At 55.9% G+C, this 6767-nt stretch overlaps 1 long non-coding RNA gene across 2 annotated transcripts; it reads right to left on the bottom strand.

Moving 5' to 3' along the window:
• Positions 1 to 1932: 1932 nt before the first annotated feature.
• Positions 1933 to 6010, bottom strand: LOC143783522 (uncharacterized). 2 transcript variants are annotated; one of them, XR_013217229.1, is made up of 2 exons: positions 5744 to 6010; positions 1933 to 3268 (listed from the first exon to the last, which is right to left on the bottom strand). It is a non-coding gene; the product is annotated as an uncharacterized LOC143783522 (long non-coding RNA). The 2 variants fall into 2 exon arrangements; XR_013217228.1 differs by having other exon boundaries at positions 1933 to 3445.
• Between the last annotated feature and the right edge of the window lie 757 nt (positions 6011 to 6767).

Genomic DNA, 6767 nt, shown 5'->3' on the forward strand with positions numbered 1-6767 from the left:
ATGGGCAGACCCATCACTTAGTACATGCAGACGTGTGGACATGTACTCTTCCACCATGTTGTTATAACGCTGGCACCTGGTTGTATAGACCGTATCAGATGGTGTTTCTGGATGCTGTGTCATGCTGATGAATTTTTTTTCACATTTTAGCCATGTTAACCCTCCCTTCTGAGGTGGTGCCACAGCTGCGTTGGCGACTTCCTCCTCCTCTGCGTTGTGTTTCTTCTGTCAGGTGGGAACGCCGTCAGTAGTGCCTCTACCAGCATGTGCTTTTATTCACACATTTTGCCATCCCGCTCCAGTGACGGAACAAATAATGGTACTTTGTCTTTGCAGCAGGGATCCAGCAGGGTGGCCACCCGGTAATCAGTAGGGAAGATCAGGGCAACTCTGCGGTCGTTGCGCAGGCACAGCAGACTGTATTGGCTCATTCCGCCCTCTCTCTGTTGGAGTCCCTCAAGGCTCTGTCCTGGGGCCCCTACTTTTTTCCATCTATACCCTTGGCCTAGGATAACTCATAAAGTCCCATGGCTTCCAGTATCACCTGTATGCTGATGACACTCAGATCTACCTCTCTGGCCCAGATGTCACCTCTCTGCTGTCCAGAATCCCGAAGTGTCTAGCAGCCATATCCTCCTTCATCACCTCACTTCCTAAAACTCAATGTAGACAATACCGAACTCATCATCTTTCCTCCATCTCGCGTATCCCCCCTACCTGATCTATCTATTATGGTAAGCGGCATCACGCTCTCTCCCACACCTGAAATACGCTGCCCGTGGTAACTCTCGACTCTGCCCTGTCCATCAAACCGCACGTCCAAACTCTTGCCACCTCCTGTCGCCTCCAACTCAAACATATTGCCATAATCCGTCCCTTCCTCTGCCCTCAATCTACTAAAATGCTTGTGCATGCCCTCATCATCTCTCGCCTCGACTACTGCAACATCCTCCTCTGTGGCCTCCCCGCTAACTCTTGCACCACTCCAGTCTGTCCTCAACTCTGCTGCCCGTCTAATCCACCTCTTTCCTCGCTACTCCTGTTTCTCCCCTCTGCAAATCCCTCCACTGGCTCCCAATTCCACAACGAATCCAGTTCAAACTACTAACACTGATCTACAAAGCCATCCACAACCTGTCCCCCTCCCTATATCTCTGAACTAATCTCCCAATATCTTCCCTCACGTAATCTCCGATCCTCCCAAGACCTCCTACTCTCCTCCACACTTAAGGCCCCGTCACACCTAGCGACGCTAAAGCGATCCTGACAACGATACGACCTGTCAGGGATCGTTGCTGCGTCGCTATGTGGTCGCTGGTGAGATGTCAAACAGTGAGATCTTACACAATCGCAGCTGCGATCTCACTGTTTGACATCTCACCAGCGACCTGTAGCGACCTGTACAATGATGTCACATGGGAGCTATTATGACGATTCAGTGTCTGAGTCGTCAACGAGGTCGTTGGTAAGGTGTCAAACACAGCGATGTGTGCTACCCAGCGGGACCTCAACGATCAAAAAAAGGTCCAGGCCATTCCGACACGACCAGCGATCTCACAGCAGGGGCCTGGTCGCTGCTACGTGTCACACATAGCGAGATCGCTACCGAGGTCGCTGTTGCGTCACAAAACTTGTGACTCAGCAGCGATCTCGCTTAGTGAGACGGGGGCTTTATTCCTCACACAACCGCCTCCAAGATTTCTCCCCAATATCCCTCATCCTCTCGAATTCCACGTCTCAACACGTCCGATTATCCGCCACCCTTGGATCCTTCAGACGGAACCTGAAAACTCATCTCTTCAGGAAAGCCTACAGCCTGCAATAACCATTCTGCCGCCTCACCACCACCAGAGCTACTGCACCCCCGACCTTTTGTCTCTTCCCCATTATCCCATAGAATGTAAATCCGCAAGGAAATGAAATTTCAACTCATAGCTGTCAAACAAGTTTATTACAAGACGAATAGTTAGAAATAAAAAAGAGAAATATATAAGTATGCATACATACAAATCAATAATAAAGAGTTTTAGAAATCAAAACAATGAATTAAACATTAAAGACAGATTAATAACAAAAAAGAAAAACACATTTTTTACCAAAGTCCACTGTGCTTTAGCTGCAAAAATTGTATTGTGGTGCTTAAAGGCAACCTGTCACCCCCAAAATCGAGGGCGAGCTAAGCCCACCAGCATCAGGGGCTTATCTACAGCATTCTGTAATGCATTCTGTAATGCTGTAGATAAGCCCCCGATGTATCCTAAAAAATGAGAAAAAGAGGTTAGATTATACTCACCCAGGGACAGTCCCAGTCCTGTCCGATGGGCATCGCAGTCTGGAGCCTCCTATCTTCATCAGATGACATCCTCTTCGTGTCTTCACGCTGCGGCTCCAGCACAAAGTACTGCAGTGTGCAGGCCTCTTTGACCTTTCCCGGCGCCTGCGCACCGCAGCGTGAAGACAAGAAGAGGAAGTCATCCTATCAAGATGGGAGGCCCAGGACCGGACCGCGACTTGGATCGGACCGCCAGCGTGAGTATAATATAACCTCTTTTTCTCATCTTTTAGGATACATTGGAGGCTTAACTACAGCATTACAGAATGCATTACAGAATGCTGTAGATAAGCCCCTGACGCTGGTGTGCTTAGCTTACCATCGATTTTGGGGGGGAGACAGAGGGAGAGCGGGGGAGACAGAGGGAGAGCGGGGGAGACAGAGGGAGAGCGGGGGAGACAGAGGGAGAGCGGGGGAGACAGAGGGAGAGCGGGGGAGACAGAGGGAGAGCGGGGGAGACAGAGGGAGAGCGGGGGAGACAGAGGGAGAGCGGGGGAGACAGAGGGAGAGCGGGGGAGACAGAGGGAGAGCGGGGGAGACAGAGGGAGAGCGGGGGAGACAGAGGGAGAGCGGGGGAGACAGAGGGAGAGCGGGGGAGACAGAGGGAGAGCGGGGGAGACAGAGGGAGAGCGGGGGAGACAGAGGGAGAGCGGGGGAGACAGAGGGAGAGCGGGGGAGACAGAGGGAGAGCGGGGGAGACAGAGGGAGAGCGGGGGAGAGCAAATCGAGAAAAAGGGATTTTTTTTTTTTTTTTTTTAAGTAATTATACTCATCTATCTGACATTATCAGATGCACACAGTGTCATCCCTTTGGGTCCTCACATGGATTGCGGGGGCACCGCCATTCCACTTGGTGAAAAGAAGTCCAGTGATGTAATGACATCTGCAGGGAGGTCACTGCTCTGGGGGGCACAGGATGGGGAAAAGTCAGAATACCTAGAATAAAACAGAAAAAAAAATCATGCAGAAAACTGGATACAAGTAGTGGCTGACACCAGTGGCCACCGGGCTAATACTGACCAGCACAGCGTGCGAGGGGAGGATAAAGCCAGGGATCTGGAGACATTGTTGTAAAGCTGTTTCGCTCCCAGAGGTCATAGGTCAGTCATCAACCTGACAGCAGGTGTCCCCAATAATATTAATATTATTAACAGGACCGACCCCTCACCATCAGGCAGAGACTCTCATGCCAAGTAATATAAATCCCTCAGATCTCCATCATCATTCATCCCCTCCCCTGTTCGCCCCCACACACGTAGCACTATACTTCCCTGCACACCCCACCGCAAGTGACATCACACACACTGACCTGCAGAGCACGTGACATCAGCCCCCCACACCACACAGACCCATGCGAGTAACATCAGCCCCATTCTACAGGTAGACCCCCCTGCACGCAGATCCCCCACGCAGGCAACATGACCCCCTTCCCAACAGACTCCAGCACACAGCCTCTCTTCCCCAGAGACCTGCAGCCCCCCTTCACAACAGACACCCAGCCCAGCTAGCAAGAAACATGACCCCCTTCCCACTGAGACCCCCAGCATGCAGTCACCCTTCCCCAGGCAGGCCCCTCCAGCACGCAGTCCCATGCAAACAACATCTCCCCAGGCAGCCCCATGCAAGCATCATCACCCCATTCTCCCCAGGCAGCCCTATGCAAGCAACACCACCCCATTCTCCCCAGGCAGCCCCATGCAAGCATCACCACCCCATTCTCCCCAGGCAGCCCCATGCAAGCATCACCACCCCATTCTCCCCAGGCAGCCCCATGCAAGCAACACCACCACCCCATTCTCCCCAGGCAGCCCCATGCAAGCAACACCACCACCCCATTCTCCCCAGGCAGCCCCATGCAAGCAACACCACCACCCCATTCTCCCCAGGCAGCCCCATGCAAGCAACACCACCACCCCATTCTCCCCAGGCAGCCCCATGCAAGCAACACCACCACCCCATTCTCCCCAGCAGCCCCATGCAAGCAACACCACCACCCCATTCTCCCCAGCAGCCCCATGCAAGCAACACCACCACCCCATTCTCCCCAGCAGCCCCATGCAAGCAACACCACCACCCCATTCTCCCCAGCAGCCCCATGCAAGCAACACCACCACCCCATTCTCCCCAGCAGCCCCATGCAAGCAACACCACCACCCCATTCTCCCCAGCAGCCCCATGCAAGCAACACCACCACCCCATTCTCCCCAGCAGCCCCATGCAAGCAACACCACCACCCCATTCTCCCCAGCAGCCCCATGCAAGCAACACCACCACCCCATTCTCCCCAGCAGCCTCATGCAAGCAACACCACTCCATTCTCCCCAGCAGCCCCATGCAAGCAACACCACTCCATTCTCCCCAGCAGCCCCATGCAAGCAACACCACCCCATTCTCCCCAGGCAGACCCATGCAAACAACATCACCCCATTCTCTCCAGGCAGCCCCATGCAAGCATCACCACCCCATTCTCCCCAGCAGCCCCATGCAAGCAACACCACCACCCCATTCTCCCCAGCAGCCCCATGCAAGCAACACCACCACCCCATTCTCCCCAGCAGCCCCATGCAAGCAACACCACCACCCCATTCTCCCCAGCAGCCTCATGCAAGCAACACCACTCCATTCTCCCCAGCAGCCCCATGCAAGCAACACCACTCCATTCTCCCCAGCAGCCCCATGCAAGCAACACCACCCCATTCTCCCCAGGCAGACCCATGCAAACAACATCACCCCATTCTCTCCAGGCAGCCCCATGCAATCATCACCACCCCATTCTCCCCAGCAGCCCCATGCAAGCAACACCACCCCATTCTCCCCAGCAGCCCCATGCAAGCAACACCACCCCATTCTCCCCAGCAGCCCCATGCAAGCAACACCACCACCCCATTCTCCCCAGACAGACCCATGCAAGCAACACCACCCCATTCTCCCCACACAGACCCATGCAAGCAACACCACCCCATTCTCCCCCAGGCAGCCCCATGCAAGCAACATACCCCCATTCTCCCCAGGCAGCCCCATGCAAGCAACATCCCCCCATTCTCCCCAGGCAGCCCCATGCAATCACCACCACCCCATTCTCCCCAGCAGCCCTATGCAAGCAACACCACCCCATTCTCCCCAGGCAGACCCATGCAAGCAACATCACCCCATTCTCTACAGGCAGCCCCATGCAAGCATCACCACCCCCCCATGCAAGCATCACCACCCCATTCTCCCCAGCAGCCCCATGCAAGCAACACCACCCCATTCTCCCCAGGCAGACCCATGCAAGCAACATCACCCCATTCTCTACAGGCAGCCCCATGCAAGCATCACCACCCCCCCATGCAAGCATCACCACCCCATTCTCTCCAGGCAGACCCATGCAAGCAACATCACCCCATTCTCCCCAGGCAGACTCCCGCTTACCTGATCTATGACTTTGGAGAATGACCCCCATAATACCCCAAATCTTGCACAAACATCCTCGAAATCCAGCCATGACACACAGCCTCCTCCTGTCTGCTCTGCTCTATGGAGGAAGAGGCAAATCCTGCACAAAACACTCCAAAACCAAATCCTGCACGAAATCCCGCCATGACATCCACAGCTTCCTCCTGTGTGCCCTGTCTGTTCTATGGAGGAAGAGGCGCCGCCCCTTCCGGTCACATGGGCAGAGGTCCTTTAGCCGACTTGGATTTAGCCTCTACCGTCCCGATATACCGGCGCGCTGACTCCCGATACACCGGCGCGCTGAGTCCCGATACACCGGCGCGCTGAGTCCCGATACACCGGCGCGCTGAGTCCCGATACACCGGCGCGCTGAGTCCCGATACACCGGCGCGCTGAGGCCCGATATACCGGCGCGCTGAGTCCCGATATACCGGGGCGCTGAGTCCCGATATACCGGCGCGCTGAGTCCCGATATACCGGCGCGCTGAGTCCCGATATACCGGGGCGCTGAGTCCCGATATACCGGCGCGCTGAGTCCCGATATACCGGCGCGCTGAGTCCCGATATACCGGCGCGCTGAGTCCCGATATACCGGCGCGCTGAGTCCCGATATACCGGCGCGCTGAGTCCCGATATACCGGCGCGCTGAGTCCCGATATACCGGCGCGCTGAGTCCCGAAACACCGGCGCGCTGAGTCCCGATACACCGGCGCGCTGAGTCCCGATACACCGGCGCGCTGAGTCCCGATACACCGGCGCGCTGAGTCCCGATACACCGGCGCGCTGAGTCCCGATACACCGGCGCGCTGAGTCCCGATACACCGGCGCGCTGAGTCCCGATACACCGGGGCGCTGAGTCCCGATACACCGGCGCGCTGAGTCCCGATACACCGGCGCGCTGAGTCCCGATATACCGGCGCGCTGAGTCCCGATATACCGGCGCGCTGAGTCCCGATATACCGGCGCGCTGAGTCCCGATACACCGGCGCGCTGAGTCCCG

This window comes from Ranitomeya variabilis, chromosome 6 (assembly GCF_051348905.1).
Source record: "Ranitomeya variabilis isolate aRanVar5 chromosome 6, aRanVar5.hap1, whole genome shotgun sequence".
Taxonomy (NCBI): domain Eukaryota; kingdom Metazoa; phylum Chordata; class Amphibia; order Anura; family Dendrobatidae; genus Ranitomeya; species Ranitomeya variabilis.